This window comes from Balaenoptera borealis, assembly GCF_965194805.1.
Source record: "Balaenoptera borealis genome assembly, chromosome: 8".
Taxonomy (NCBI): domain Eukaryota; kingdom Metazoa; phylum Chordata; class Mammalia; order Artiodactyla; family Balaenopteridae; genus Balaenoptera; species Balaenoptera borealis.
Window position 1 is genome coordinate 109,939,869 of NC_138865.1, and position 16,652 is coordinate 109,956,520.

The 16,652-nt window shown below is 42.5% G+C and overlaps 1 protein-coding gene across 4 annotated transcripts in view; it reads right to left on the bottom strand.

Annotated features, from left to right (window-relative positions):
* Nucleotides 1-16,652, bottom strand: part of TTLL11 (tubulin tyrosine ligase like 11) — a 257,240-nt gene that overhangs the window by 167,253 nt on the left and 73,335 nt on the right. Inside the window, exon 1 of one of the 4 annotated variants that reach the window (XM_082402240.1) lies at nucleotides 9,924-12,101. The exons of the other annotated variants lie outside the window; for them this stretch is intronic. The gene's annotated coding sequence lies outside the window, so the exon portion shown is untranslated. Of the gene's footprint in view, nucleotides 1-9,923; nucleotides 12,102-16,652 lie in introns of those variants that run through there. 4 annotated transcript variants of the gene reach the window in all.

The following is a 16,652-nucleotide window of genomic DNA, read 5'->3' on the forward strand; positions in this document are numbered from 1 at the left end:
GTCTGTTTCCCTCCCAGCTTTATTTCAATGGTAGCAGGTGGCCACTGGACAACAGGACTTTTGGCTAAGCTCTTGGATGGCTCACAGGCAATGTTGGCCCAGTGTCCCCTTCCTGACCTCGGTGGTCACCTGTAAGGAAACATCCCTGCTTCCTTAATAAACCAGAGAGGGGCGGTGGAGGCCGTCTCTCTGTGTGCGAACAGGCTGCCCGACTGTTCCCCCCAAATCCACCTTCCCTTTGGGGTTATCTCACGAGGCACTGTCCCCACCACAATGGACTTAGGACAGGAGGGGAGTCTGATTGCCTTTAATGCTCTGAACCAAGCATGGGCTCCAACTCTACTCAGTTCCCTGAAGCCCAGATGCGCCCAGGCTCTAAAGACTTTATTAATGACTCAGAGGGGGCAGAAGGGAAATAAACACAGAGGTGAGCTACTAGCTCATTCTGTTTACAGACACTCTCATTCCAGCATGACAGGGCTCTTCCACGTGCCCTCAGATGGCAGAAGGCAGTGTTTTCCCATGACCTAGGAGCACAGCCAGATTCCCCAGAGGCTTGGCCAACAGATCCCCTGATGTTGATATTGGAAAGAACAACCTCTCTAGGGGATGCCTCACCTATGACCCATAAAGTCAGGATAGCTATGCTACAACCTCGACAGAACAGCATTTCAGGATCTCAGGATACAATCCCACCAACTAAACAGCCCATAGAGATATGTCTAAGAAATAGTAGGGTTTGTAACACTACAGCATAAATATCTTCATCCATCAAATGAAGATCAGAATAAACCTCTCTAGTCCAGCATTTCCCAGACGTGCATGACCAGGGAACACTTTAAAAATTATAATGCACTTGGAGAACGCTGAAGCAGCTCACATATATTCAGATTAATAATGTGGACTGACTGTAATTTCAATGTATAAGATATGGTGATATGGTGACATTAGTCAATGGTGATATGAGTCAATATATATATTATAACATTAAACATACAACAGTTAATCCGAGACCATTTACTTTTTTGCCTTCAACTTGAATCCAAAGAGGCATGATCTCTTTGTTAGTGTTTTGCCGGTATCATTTTGAAAGCATCCCATGGTTATCTAACAAAGGTCGAGAGCAGCAGAGATAAGTCTGAGCGTCTTTACTCTGATAAATTATTTTATTCCGAGCTTTAAGCCCTGTCTAAATATCTAGAAGCTGCTTCAAACATGTCACACAGTGGGAAGGAAAAGAACAAGAGAAAGAAATGATCATTTCTTGAGCATCCGGTGCCAGGTGCTGTGCAGCGTTATTTAATCCTCTATCTTGTGTTCATCAGCCAACAGCCCTATGGGGCAATCATTGTCTGAATTTTATAGAGGCTGTAGAAATAATTCAAGGCCACAGGTGTAGCTATGGATGGTATCACTGCAAGTGTGGCCAGCTTCAGAACCCAAGCTTTTCCACTAGATCACTTTGGAAAAAGAAACGGGAGTATTTAGCCTCACCCTGTGTGTCACTACTTGTTTAGTATTTGCCTTCCTACTACACTAAAAGCTATGCAAGTACAAGAACTATGTCAGGTGTGTTCATCACAATAATCTCAGTGCCAAGTTCAATGCCACAGACTGAGAGCTCAGGAGACATGGATACAATTTTGAAATTTTGGAAAGGCTGTCCTAGGGTCTACAGGGAACATACATGTTCCACGGGACCAAGAGAGGCAAACTGCATCCAGCAGGGGCAGGGAAGGAAGGATGAGATACACGTAGAAAGGTCTCCACTCAGGAATATTTTAAAATTTAGAGCAGTCTCAAGGTAGAATGAACCGCCTAGAAAAATATTAAATTGCCCACTTCTGAAGATGATCACGTGTCCAGGTGCAGAGGGGATTCACCCAGAGGGGTGTGGGCTGGATGCCCTCTCAGGTCCTTTCCAATCCCTATGGTTCTTCGGTACCAACTTCTTCAACTCTAGGCCTAATCAGTGTCTCTGACTCACTCTGTGACTTGGCCGAGTCTCTTTCCCTCTCTGGGCCTCCGTTTCCTCATCTGTACAGTGGAGGTGTCTGTCTGCTTAGGGCTACCAGCATTCTTTCTACACACTCTCTGATGAACAAGGGTTACGACGAGACTGCCAGAAGGATGGGGCTGTGCTCTCAGAGGGCACAGACCTTCCTCCCTCCTGCCGACACCCTCCCTGCGTGCTTGCTCTGACAGCCCAAGGCGGTGACTGAGGTTGCTTCCCCACCCAGGCAGGGAAACAGACGAGGGCCATCCTCATTCTGAAAGTAAGGTGGGAATCAGGGAAACTGTCATGTTAGAAGTAATTCTGGAAAGTGTTAACTATTAAACACCTTCAAGCAATATAACAGGATTTGTGTTTGTTAAGCAAGAGAGATGAAGATATGTCTGTTCCACATAGATGCATGCATGGTTCTCAGTGAGGCTGGTACTGCCATCTAGGGAGGGTTTGGGGAATTTCTGGGAGAGTGTTTGCTTATCACAGTGAATGGAGAGTATTGCTGGCATTCAGTGGGCAGGGGCAGCCCAACTGTAGTGCACTGGGCAGTCGTGAAGTGAAAGACCTATTTATAGAGAACATGAAGATAGCCCAGAACCCAACTCTATGTCACATGCAAACAAAAAGAATTTTCCACATGATTTAAATGGAACATCAGAATTTTCCAGGGATGCAACAATCATGTAAACGGAGGGAAATTTATACTTTGCCCTTTTTTTCCTGGAATTTTGTCAAGAGTTGTTCAATATTTCAGAAGTGTCATATGACTGATGACATGGTGGTTTATAGTACCTGAGTCACTCATACAACATGCAGTGATTGCATATGAAAAATAGCTTGAAATGTCAAAAATAAAGAAATATCATATATATGTGTATATACACATTTATATATATATATGTATATATATATATATAGAGAGAGAGAGAGAGACCCCATAATGTTTAATCAAATCATCTTACTTTTCTTATATCCAAATTTCTTCATTACAGGTAGGCGCAAGCATTCAACCACTGCATTATGTCTTTTAGTGTAACAGTGCCAAAGTATTTACTTATTGAAACATATAACATACAGAACTTTTCCTTATTTTCTCCTTCAGAGAATTATTTAGGGTGGATTTGTTTGTTTGCTATGTGTGTAGGTTGATTGTATTTCATTTCAGGATAGTAAAGATAATGTCACAAAATATTTTTTATAAAAGGAGAAGGACATCGAAATGACAACCCTGTAGCAATGAGCACACTTAGCGCCCACCAAAAGAAACTAGGGCTTCTTGGAGAGTTGGAGGATTCCAAGGCTGCGGCAGGGAGAATTCAAGAAAAGCCTGGAACGTCTTGCTGGGGCAGAAGTAAGAGAGTGCTCAAAAGACTCACAGGGACTGCTGACAGGACACGGGCCTCCACTGGCCAAATCTTGGGTACTTTGAACATTGAAATAAATAATGATAGTAAAGGATTATAATCCATCGAATCAAATAAGAATCCACCAGTCTACACTAATAGGCATGCATACACAGATAAATAAATGAGAAGGCAAAGTTCTTCCTTGCAGTAGAAACTCAACTAACAAGTGTAGAAGGAATGATGGAGTTAGATAATCGCCATTTGGCAACCATCACAATAACTGATGCAAGCAAGAATCATTAACAGAGGTTCAAACTAGAGGGTGAAAGTTTGAGGAGTAACGGCATAGAAGGTAGTCTTCAAGCATCTTCCCACAAGATACTTATATTAATTAGGAAGGGGAAAATAGTAATTCTTCAGTGGAAATCTGGCAGACACCACCTTAACCGAACAATTAAATTTAACATCACCAGTAATAACACACACTGACATCATGTGCCCCCAGAGATGATATCCCTGTGAAAAACAAAGCACTGCTTCTGCACTATTCCTGCCAAACATGCATATCCCGAATCTAATCATGACGAAGACCCAGAGAAACCCAAATTGAGGGGCAGTCTACTCAGTAACTAGCCTGTACTCATCAAAAATGCCAATGTCATGAAACACACACATAGACAAAGAAGCTTTTCCAGCTTCCAGGGGACTAAACAGGCATGACAATTAGATGGAGAGTGTGATGTGGGACTTTCTGGTGCTATACGTTAGTGGGACGATGGTCCAAATCTGCATAAATTCTGGACGTGACTAGACTAGATGATAGTGCCGGATTAATGTTAATTTCACAATGTTGATAATTACACTGTGGTTATGAAAGAAAATGCTCTTTTATTTAGGAAAGGCACGCAGAAGCATTTAGGGATAAAGGGGTATCATATATGCAACTTACTCTCAAAAAGGAGAGGGAGAGAGAGAGAGGGAAAGTAAAGGTGGAAAAATGTTGAGATTTGGGGTTGAGTGAAGGATGTATAGAAATTCTTTGTATTGTTCTTATAATTTTTCAGTAAGTCTGAAATTTTATCAAAATAAAACGTTAAAAGAAAACAGAAGGGGAACACTAGGTCCAAGAGGATGGAGAAATACTGCTGTTAGATCCACCCCAGCCAAAGAAATCCTTGTATCTTGTTCTTCTAATGTTCCTAGAAAACATACGGGGTTAATTTCAGAAGGAGGGGAGAAGCAGGGCTGTATGTTTGGGTGACAGGAAAGGACAAGAGAATGATTTCGTTAACAAGGCCGGAGAATTCAATTACGACCCCTTTCTAAATCCGAATCTCTACTTTGCTTCTCCTTTCATTAGGTCTCCTCCAAGAAGCAATTATACAGAAAGGAAGTTGAACAAAAGAATAGGAGCGATTTTTTTCATTTCTTTGGAGATGAGGAAAGAAGGTACAGACAGGCAAGAGCAATTTTCATAATTTCTCTTTGAAAAAGGCACTGAAGTCAAAATTGGCTCCACCATTTTCCTGTAGAAAATTAGACATCTCAACTCAAGTGACTAAGGCGACATCACCAAGAACTTTTGCAGAAGGAAATGAAAGGACAGAAATTGAAGGGTGAAAGATGACCTTTTACTCGCTTTGGGAAGCAGGGTTTTCTTGACCTTTAAAATAGCCTCCCAGAAAAATGTTTACCTCTTTCACTTTTTTTTTTTTCTATAAAGCGTGCCATTAGAGGGAAAAAAGCACATTAAAGCAATGGTCCTCTAATGATCATATTCATCTCAAAATTCCACATAATAGTAAATCAGTACTGCAAAGTAGCAAGATTAAAATAGCTGTGATTCAAAACACTAAATGTATTTGGGGCCCAACTGAAGTTTAGAAAATTAAACAATAGAGCTTCTACTCTTAAAAAGTATTAATGCATAGGGCTGTCTTGGGAGCGGGGAGGGGTGGTGGGGAATCTAAGGGAAAAAAAGGTTAAGCCAAGCTGAAATGCCATTCAGTCAAAGAGAAGTCTTAGCTTTTTTCCTCTCCTAAATGATCTATCATCAAATAATGAGACAATTAGTCTCAAGACTAGATTTCTATTAAAAATTAAAATAAGTCCATTTCCACATTTCCCATAAGCCAGAAACACCCAGAATGCTCTGTCTAAGCATTCTTAGCTCCAGCTTAAATCTCCATCTTAAGACCGCCAAACCTTTTTCATTGTTCATTCGTATCAGACAAATGCCTGCAGGTCCTCTTTGGGCTGCACATCAGGCAGATGGAGATGCATGTGACCAGGTTCCAGCTTCCCAGGGCCCCCAGTCTAAGAGGGACAGCAGATAAGTTAAGGTCCATTCACCGAGGGGTACAGTGTTCTTCTCATAGCATCCCTACGGTGTTACCGATGAGGAAACCGAGGCTCAGAGTGATTGACTTGCCCAAGGTACATATTGAGAGAGTGATGGAGGAAGGGTTTTAACCTAGTTCTATACTGACCCCAAACCTTTGCCTCACTCTCTCTCAGCCAGGAACACTGAAAGAAAATGCTGTGTTTGGGGGTCCTATAATTGAGAGAGAGTATAGAATTGGGGTCCCTGGGTCAGGGCGGCAGGAGAGCGGGACAGGGAGGGGGAGAGGAGTTGTCAGAAAAGGTCTTCATAGATTTGTTGACATCAGCTCTAACACAGGGAAACTCAGTAAGAGTTTGTCAAGTGGACAAACTTAGGGAGGGAATCCTCGGCAAAAGAAACAGTCAAGAGGTGCGAGAGCCTGGGCAAACGTGAATCTTTCTGAATGTGCTTTGGAGGGAACCAACAGGAAGCATGTCTTGGCTTAGCCAACATTTGCCCACAACACAGGACGACTCGGGAAGGAAGGTGCAGACACAGCTTCAGTCAGCCTCCTGGGACAGGGTGGGTGCAGGTGAGGAGACTCTCACTGCCCTGGGTGCTGGGCCTCGGCCAGCCTTGAAGGGCAGGTCCAGATGCAGCTGTAGGGCAGCCTTCATTACCAGCACTTCCCCACGCCCCAGGCTACGCTGACCCAGCATTAACAAGATGAATGATTACAAAAGGCCCTTTGTGCTCCACCTGAAACCTTGGCAGCAAAAATTTGTGCAGAATGTTAACTCCCACGGGGAGTTTATGGAAGTCCAGGAAAGCCAACTCACAGAATCACAAAAGATTAGAACTGGAAGGGACCTGGTGATGCTCTACAATCTTTTCCTCTTGCAGAGGAAGCACTGAAGCCACGGGGGCGAAGGGACAGATGACTTGGCCAGGTTCCCAGAGCCAGAGGCGGTACCAGGACATACCACCAAAAGCACAAGTAACAAAAGCAAAAATCAGCAAGTGGAAATATATCAAACTAAAAAGCTTCTGCACAGCAAAAGAAATAATAAAATGAAGAGGCAGCCTATGAAATGGGAGAAAACATTTGCAAACCATATATCCGATAAGGGGTGAATATCTAAATTACATAAGGAACTCATAGAACTCAATAGCAAAAAAAAAAAAAAATCTGATTTTAAAATGGGCAGAGGACTTGAAAAGACATTTTTCCGAACAAAGGACATACGAATGGCCAACAGGGATGTGAGAAGAGGCTCAATATCACTAATCATCAAGGAAATGCAAATCGAAACCACAATGAGATACCACCTCACACCTGTTAGTGAGAATGTAAATTGATACAGTCACTATGGAAAACAGTATGGAGGTTCCTCAAAAAATTAAGAATAGAACTACCATATGGTCCAGCTATTCCACTCCTGGGTATATATCTGAATAAATTAAAATCAGTATCTTGAAGGGTTATCTGCATCCCCATGTTCACTGCAGCATTATTCGCAATAACCAACAGGTGGAAACAACCTTAGTGTCCACCAATGGATGAATGGATGAAGAAAATGTGACATATATATATCCAAGTTAGAGTTTTCTACACACGCACACACACACACACACACACACACACACACAGAGGAATATTATTCAGATACAGGAAAGAAGGAAATCCTGCCATTTGCAACAACATGGATTGACCTCGAGGGCATTATGCTAAGTGAAATAAAACAAATACTGTATTCTCTCACTTGATAGTGAGAAAGACAAATACTGGATGATGTCGCTTATATGTGGAATCTAAAAAAAAGTCAAACTTATAGACACAGAGGGTTGAATGATGGTTGCCAGGGCCTGGGGGATGGGGGAAATGGGCAGATGTTGGTCAAAAGGTACAAACTTCCAGTTATAAGACAAGTGAGTTCTGGGGAGCTGATGTACAGAGTGGTGACTATAGTTAACAATACTGTATTATATACCTGAAAATTGCTAAGAGATTAGATGTTAAATGTTCTCACTACAAAAAAAAATTGTAACTATGTGAGGTGATGGATGTAATACCTAACCTGATTGTGGCAATCATTTCATAATACATATGTGGATCAAATCATCGTGTTGTATACCTTAAACTGACCCAATGTTATATGTCAATTACATCTCAATAAAGCTGGAGGGGGGAAGAAAAATAAACAGGGGGAGCCAGGACTTGAACCCAGGTGTCCTGACTCTGGCCCAGTGTTTCATTCCACATTAATTGATTGCATAGGAGCTTTTCCTGATGATTTCCATGACCCATCTTCCCCATCGCATATTACTCCAATTCCCATAGCACTTGTGCTTAATTCCATCACAGCCTGTATCAGCTTATACCATCTATCTCCTTTGCTAAGCAGGGCCCTCCCTTTTAAGCAGAGACCCCATCTTTCGTCTTTGAATCTCCAGTCCACCAGTGCTGGACACATAAAAGAGACTCAGTAAATGTTTGTTGGCATTAAAGGAAATTATGGCAGAGTCAGAAGACATGGGTCTTAGTCCTGGCTACATGTACCTATAAGCCATGTGACTCTGGGCAAGTTACTTAACCCCCTGAATCTCAGCTCTCTCATCTGTAAGGTGATGAATAAGAACATGATGCAGTGGGAAGAAAATGGGATCTTGACCCAATAAATGTCTGAATGAATGAATGAATCAGTGAGTGATCACCCTTCTATACCAGAAACTCCATGAGGGCAAGGATACATCTAACTTGTTTTGTATCCCAGCACACTTAGCAGGTCTCAGAAAATGTCTGAACGAAACCAAGTCAGAGATCTAAGTGTGCTAGCAGTTGTAGAGTCATGTTATAACCATGGGCAAGTACCTTCAATTCGGAATCTCTATTATTTCATCTGTAAATTGGAGGTAATGATACCTCCCCAAATTGAGTGAGAAGCAAAAAAGGTCATGTCTATCAGAAGCGCTTGGTAAACTGCAAAGCACTGCACAGACGCCAGTTGTCCCCTGGGCTCTTTAAAAGGACTTCCTGATGAACAGGACCTAAGGATGCTTGTCCAGAGAGGAGCAGCATCTCAAGTTTCAGATGATGTCAGTTTTCCAATAAACAAACCGAGCTGTTAAGCGAGGGGCACGAGAACAGCATGACAGACATATCTAAGCAGGAGGTGAAGTTCTATTTTGGGCAACAAAGGAAAGAAAACTTGAAGCAGATGGGGAGGTGAAGCCATGGCTCCTACAGAGTCTTTGCCAGCGGCCCTGAATCACCTGCCTTCTTCTGACAGCTGAAGTCCCCTCGCCTCCGTCTTTTACTAGTTATTCGCAATCCTGGGCCACTGCTTCAGCCTCTCGGGATGCCGTGCCGCACCAGCAGGAGGCGTTCTGGCTTCTGCACGGGCTCCCGAGCTTGCTGAGGAAGTCTGAGGGCTCTGGGTGGGGGTGGGGGCACCACAGGGAAAGGCTGGCGGCCGACCACCCGGAGCTGTCCCTGGCTGGCATCGCTTCGGTGAGCTCCTCATGGCTCAACTCTGGCCCGCACTCCTGTAAAGTGACAGGCTGGGTCCTGCTGATACCCTTGGCCGCAGAGAAGCTGACTTTTGATGACTAAACTCACAAGGGACGAAATTTTTAAACCATAGCATCTGCGTACTAATCTGCAATTCAATCTAGCAAATATACTTGAGTTCCAACTATGCACAGGCCCTGTGATAGGCACCGGCGATACAAAGGTAAATAAGATGAACCCAGTCACTCGCTGCTCTTGTGGTACTTAGAGCAGGAAAGGAAGATAATTAGACGTGTAGTCACTAAGCAGTGTGATAGGCATAAGTACCCTAAAGAGAGGAAAACAAGGTACCCCCTCAGGCATGGGGGGCAGAGGAGGCTTTACAGAGAAAGTAAAAGATAAGCAGTGTTCTGAAGAATTGGCAAAATAGGTCAGGTGAAAGAAGGCAGCCTTGGAAGTGGGAGCAAGTGCCCCAGGCAAAGGGAGAGGCGTGTACAAAATGCAGAGGTGGCAGAGGCTGGGGTGCCGCTGAGTGCCTACAAAGTTGACTGTGGAAGGAGACCAGAGGAAGAGGTCGGAAATGGTGCGAGATGAGGCCGCAGAGGTCGGAGGGGCTCTACAAGGTGCGTGCAGAGGTCCAAACCTCACACTCTGGATAAACCATCAGGTGGTCCGAAGTCAGCCATATCAGCTTCTTGTATATATGAAGGAAAGTGATTCAAATAATCTACTCACCAGAAGGTTCTTTGGCAAGCGTGGAATCAGGACAAGGAATATAAGCTCCAGGTTGCAGGTTTTCTTTCTGCTTGACTCTGACCCACTTAGAACTGCACATTTTCCCAGTTCCTAAATCCAGTGGAGAACATTGTTCTCTGGGGTTTTTTGCAAATAATGCGTTTCATTCAGCCTTGAGGAGCTGAATCAATAAAAGCTAACTGAGGATGAAGCTGGAGAGGAAAACGGAAGGACCCCATGCTTTCCGGTTCCCCCCAAGAAACTGCAAACCATTATTGACCAAGTTTTGGGCTTGATTTGCTGAAAAATTCTTCTGCTACGAAATGCAAACTCCTTCACCATAATAAATACTGTTGTGATAACAAAACTGTACTTTTCTCAAATACCCAGATGGAAGACCATATGCAAAATAAACTCTAAGGAATTTTTTTTATTGGCCATCTGCGAAAATTGGAAAGAAAGCCAACATCCTCCTCTAGACTTCACAAAAATTTCCACTGAGAATCCTGCTTGCTTCTGCCTAGTGCCACCTGCTGATTGTATCTGGGTACCAGTTTTGCAAATGGATGGGGGGTAGGGATGCGGATCTCCCCCTTTCTTGAACAAAGTAAATTTAATCCTAATTGACGGAAGAAATAAAATACCCACATATTGTCAGGTTTTAGAATGTTTTATAGCTACTCACACCTCTTCCTGTTGTTGGCAGGAATCCCAGAGCACCACCCCCCAAAACACACACCTCTGAGCACTCACTTCCAAGGCACTGGGAAGACATTGTTTAACCTCACAATTAAGTGTGCTGTTATTGAAGCCTTGTGCCTGGCTTTACATGTCACAAATGTAAATGCACATATCCTTTAATACAGCAATTCTATTTTGAGATTTCTATCTGAAGGAAATGCTGGCACAGGTGTATAAAGATACCTGTATGAGGGTGTTCCCTACAGCATTATTTGTTGAACCAAAAAAATATGAGAATTACCTAAATGTTCATCAATAGGGGAATGCTTTTAAAAGTTATGGTGCATTCATACAATGGAATACTATGCAGCAGTGACATAAGTGAGGAATAAGTGACAGGGCCGGGGGTTTCCAGCAAACAGCTAAGGTGGGGTCTCATAGTCTTATTCCGCCTATGCCAGACCCTGAATCAGCAGATTCCAAATTAGTGCTCTTTTAGAAACAAAGAAATCCTCCTTTATATTAGAGAACTCTCCAGTTCTAAGAACCTTCAGCTTCTCCCAAGCGAAACAACCAAAAAATGGACAAAATACAGTAAGTCCCCTACATACAAACCTTCAAGCTGAGAACTTGCAAAGATGTGAACATGCATTCACATGTCCAGTCACGTAAGTTAGTTCACGTGTCTGGCGTACATTGTCACGTGCGTGCATCCTCTACAAGTGGTTGTGCTTTTGTGTGCTTCACTGTACAGTACGGTATAGAGTACAGTAGTACAGTATCTTTATTTCAAGCCCAGGATGTCCGAAAGCAAGCGTAAAAGCAGCGGTGACGTAGCTGGTACTGCTAAGAAGCGCCAAGCGATAACGATGGAAACAAAAGTGAAAATAATTGAGAGGGTGGAGCAAGGCAAAAAGATGGTAGACATCGCTTGTTCTTACAACATGAGTTGTTCAACCATCAGCATGAATCTAAAGAACAAGGACAAGATCATGGAACATGTGAAGTCTGCTGTGCTGATGATGTCGACAATAATATCAAAGAAGCATGGAAAACTGACGGAGGAGATGGAGAAACTTCTCAGTGTGTGGATGCAGGATCAGCATCAGCATCGAGTCCCCCCAGCTTAATGCTGATTCAAGAGAAAGCTAAAAGCCTTTATGAAGACCTGAAGAAGAAACATTGCAAAGAATCAGAGGGTGCATCTTTTAATGCCTTCCACGGCTGGTTTCATCAGTTCAAGGCTAGAGCCAACCTTCACAACGTAAAAGTAAGTGGAGAGGCAGCGAGTGAAGATATGGTAGCTGCCCAGGATGAGGAGTCCAAAGAGATTTTTAGCAACTTGGTGACCCTCAGCAAGAAGCTGGAGCTAGATCTGCAAGAGGACGACTTCACTGAACTCCTTGCTGTGCAACACAAGGAGCTTACTAATGAAGACCTGATGGAATTGGAGGCCCAGAGAAAGGACGAAGAGAGGCAAGAGGAAGAAGAAGTAACTGAAGAGACTCACGACACAGGAAATGGCAAGGGGGTTTTCTTTATGTGAGGAGGCACTGTTAGTTTTTGAGGCACAGGACCCGAACGTAGAACAGTACACAAAGGTTGCAGCAGCTGTTCAGAATGCAATCCAGTGACACGGTGGTGGCATCTATGACGAGAAAAAAAGAGCTACTACCCAGACATCACTGGATCGTTTTTCCAAGAGGGTAGATAGACTTGAATCCAGCAAGGAACCAGAACCTGTGCCATCAACATCAGGCATGAATGAAATTGCAGCTTGCCCTCCATCTCCTATTGCTGACGATCCTTCAGGTCTACCATTTCCCACCTCGTCTCCCTCCCCCAGTCAGTAACTCTTCTTGCCTGTTCACTCAATGTCAGCCCCTGTACGCCAGCTGTTGTACTGTACTACTGTACTTTTCAAGATACTGTACTGTAAGATTAAAAATGACTTTTGTGTGTTTTTTATGTATTATTTGTGTGAAAAGTATTATAAACCTATTACAGTACAGTACTATATAGCCTATTGTGTTAGTTGGGTACCTAGGCTAACTTTGTTGGACTTAACGAACAAATTGGACTTACGAATGTGCTCTTGGAATGGAATTTGTTTGTATGTAGGGGACTTACTGTATATTAAACAATGCTTTTCAAGGCACTGGACATAGAGCAACAAAGAACAGTGATTCCTGAGAGATGGGAATCAAATGATGTGAGCTCTGTGATTGTCTCAGTTTACTGTCTTGTGGGAGAGTCCAGGCTGTAGCACAGAGAGGCAGAACTCTGGTGGAGCCCAGTGGACAATCTGAGTTGAGAAAATGAAACTATGAGTCAAGGGAGACTAAGATAGCCAGAGTTCTCAGGGAAGAGTCCTGGAGAGACTTTTGCACAAAGAGAGAACTCTGGAGATCCACAGAGAGTCTCCCTTGCATATTTAGCTGAGTACAGATCAGTGCATGCTTGTGAGGAAACCACCTGATGCTGAGGAAAGAGCCACCCAAAAGTACTGGAGGTAACAGTGCCTGGAGCCACACAGAACCTGGAATAGCGTCTGTTCTCACCAACCAGACTGGTAAACACCATTATGCACAGAGCATTAGGAAGAGTACATATACAATCCTTGCCCCAGTAGTGATGAATAACTAGCCTTAGATGGAGCACTACTCCAGTCCTGCCTAGCAAACTTTGAAAACAAGACCCCAAACCTATTTCCATGTAACTTAACTGGATCCCACAACAAAGTTCAAGAATATATATAGGAATGCAAAAATACCCAACATCCAAATAAAGTAAGATTCACCAAGTCTGGCATCCAGCTAAAAATGACCAGGCATGAAAAGAGGCAAGGAAATATGAGCCATAATGAAGAGAAAAACCAATCAGTCAAAACCAACCCAGAATGGACACAAAATTAGAATTAGCAGACAATGACGTTAAAACAGTTGTTATAATGCATTTCATACGTTAAAAAAGCTAAGTAAAACTATGGAAGATATTTTAAAAGACCCAAATCTAGCTTCTAGAAATAAAAACTACAATGTGTGAGATGAAAAGTAGACCAAATAGGATTAACAGCAGATTAGACATTAAAGAAGAAAAAAGTAGTGAACATGAAGACAAAAACAATAGAAATTTAAAATGAAACAAAATTTTAAAAAAATGAACAGAGCATCAGTGAACTGTGAACTGTGGGACACTTCAAATGACCTAACATATGTGTCATTGGTGTCCCCCAAATGAGAGGAGGTGGGATGGACAGAAAAATACCTGAAGAAATAATGGACAAATATTTTTCAAATTTTATGAAAATTATAAACCCACAAATCTAAAAGCTCAATGACCCCCAAACATGAAAAACATAGACAAAATTATGCCAAAGCACATCACAATCAAATTATTCAAAAACAGTAATAAAGAGAAAATATTAAAAGCAGCCGGAGAGAAAGGACATGTTATATACAGAAGATCAAAGATAAGGGTTAAAACAGATTTGCTGTCAGAAACAATACAAGCAAGAAGACAGAGGAGTAACATACTAAAAGATTTGAAAGAAAAAAAAATATATCAACCTAGAATTGTATATCTAGAGAAAATATCTTTCAAAACCAAAGACAAAATAAACTTTAATAAATACAAACATTGAAAGAATTCATCACCAAAAGATCCTTAACACAAGCTAAAGGAAACTCTTTAGGCTAAAGAAAAATTACACAAAACAGAAATGTGAATCTACACAAAGTAATAAAAACCACTGGAAATAGTAACCACATGAGTACATGTATGATTTTTTCTTCTTGTTATTTAAATCTCTTTAAAATACGATAGAGTGAGGAGATTGGTTTAAGATGGCAGAGTAGAAGGACGTGCTCTCATTCCCTCTTGTGAGAACAACGGAATCACAACTAACTGCTGAACAATCATCGACAGGAAGACACTGGAACTCACCAAAAAAGATACCCCACATCCAAAGAAAAAGGAGAAGCCACAATGAGACAGTAGTAGGGGCACAATCACAATAAAATCAAATCCCATAACTGCTGGGTGGGTGACTCACAAACTGGAGAACACTTATACCACAGAAGTCCACCCACTGGAGTGAAGGTTCTGAGCCCCACGTCAGGATTCCCAACCTGGGGGTCCAACAACGGGAGGAGGAATTCCAAGAGAATCAGACTTTGAAGGCTAGCAGGGTTTGACTGCAGGACTTCGACAGGACTGCGGGAAACAGAGACTCCACTCTTGGAGGGCACACACAAATACTGTGTGCATCGGGACCCAGGGGAAGGAGCAGTGACCCCATAGGAGACTGAACCAGACGTACCTGCTAGTGTTGGAGGGTCTCCTGCAGAGGTGGGGGGTGGCACTGCCTCACCATGAGGACAAGGACACTGGCAGCAGAAGTTCTGGGAAGTACTCCTTGGCGTGAGCCCTCCCAGAGTCAGCCATTAGTCCCACCAAAGAGCCCAGGTAGGGTCCAGTGTTGGGTCCCCTCAGGCCAAACAACCAACAGGGAGGGAACCCAGCCCCACCCATCAGCAGTCAAGTGGATTAAAGTTTTACTGACCTCTGCCCACCAGAGCAACAGTCACCTCTACCCACCACCAGTCCCTCCCATCAGGAAACTTGCACAAGTTAGCCTCATAGCTAGATAGCCTCATCCACCAGAGGGCAGACAGCAGAAGCAAAAAGAACTACAATCCTGCAGCCTGTGGAACAAAAACCACATTCACAGAAAGACAGACAAGATGAAAAGGCAGAGGGCTATGTACCAGATTAAGGACCAAGATAAAACCCCAGAAAAACAACTAAATGAAGTGGAAATAGGCAACCTTCCAGAAAAAGCATTCAGAATAATGATAGTGAAGATGATCCAGGACCTCGGAAAAAGAACGGAGGCAAAGATGGAGAAGATGCAAGAAATGTTTAACAAAGACCTAGAAGAATTAAAGAACAAACAAACAGAGATGAACAATACAATAACTGAAATGAAAACTACACTAGAAGGAATCAATAGCAGAATAACTGAGGCAGAAGAATGGATAAGTGACCTGGAAGACAGAATGGTGGAATTCACTGCTGCGGAACAGAATAGGGAAAAAGGAATGAAAAGAAATGAAGACAACCTAAGAGACCTCTGGGACAATATTAAACGCAACAATATTCGCATTATAGGGGTCCCAGAAGAAGAAGAGAGAGAGAAAGGACCTGAGAATATATTTGAAGAGATTATAGTTGAAAACTTTCCTAACATGGGAAAGGAAATAGCCACCCAAGTCCAGGAAGCGCAGAGAGTCCCATACAGGATAAACCCAAGGAGAAACACCCTGAGACACATAGTAATCAAATTAGAAAAAATCAAAGACAAAGACAAATTATTGAAAGCAGCAACAGAAAAACGATAAATAACATACAAGGGAACTCCCATAAGGTTAACAGCTGATTTCTCAGCAGAAACTCTACAAGCCAGAAGGGACTGGCATGATATACTTAAAGTGATGAAACAGAAGAAACTACAACCAAGATTACTCTACCCGGCAAGGATCTCATTCAGATTCGATGGAGAAATCAAAAGCTTTACAGACAAGCAAAAGCTAAGAGAATTCAGCACCACCAAACCAGCTCTACAACAAATGCTAAAGGAACTTCTCTAAGTGGGAAACACAAGACAAGAAAAGGACCTACAAAAACAAACCCAAAACAATTAAGAAAATGTCATAGGAACATACATATCGATAATTACCTTAAACGTGAATGGATTAAATGCTCCAACCAAAAGACACAGGCTTGCTGAATGGATACAAAAACAAGACCCATCTATATGCTGCTACAAGAGACCCACTTCAGACCTAGGGACACATACAGACTGAAAGTGAGGGGATGGAAAAAGATATTCCATGCAAATGGAAATCAAAAGAAAGCTGGAGTAGCAATACTCATATCAGATAAATTAGACTTTAAAGTAAAGAATGTTACAAGAGACAAGGAAGGACACTACATAATGATCAAGGGATCAATCCAAGAAGAAGATATAACAATTATAAATATATA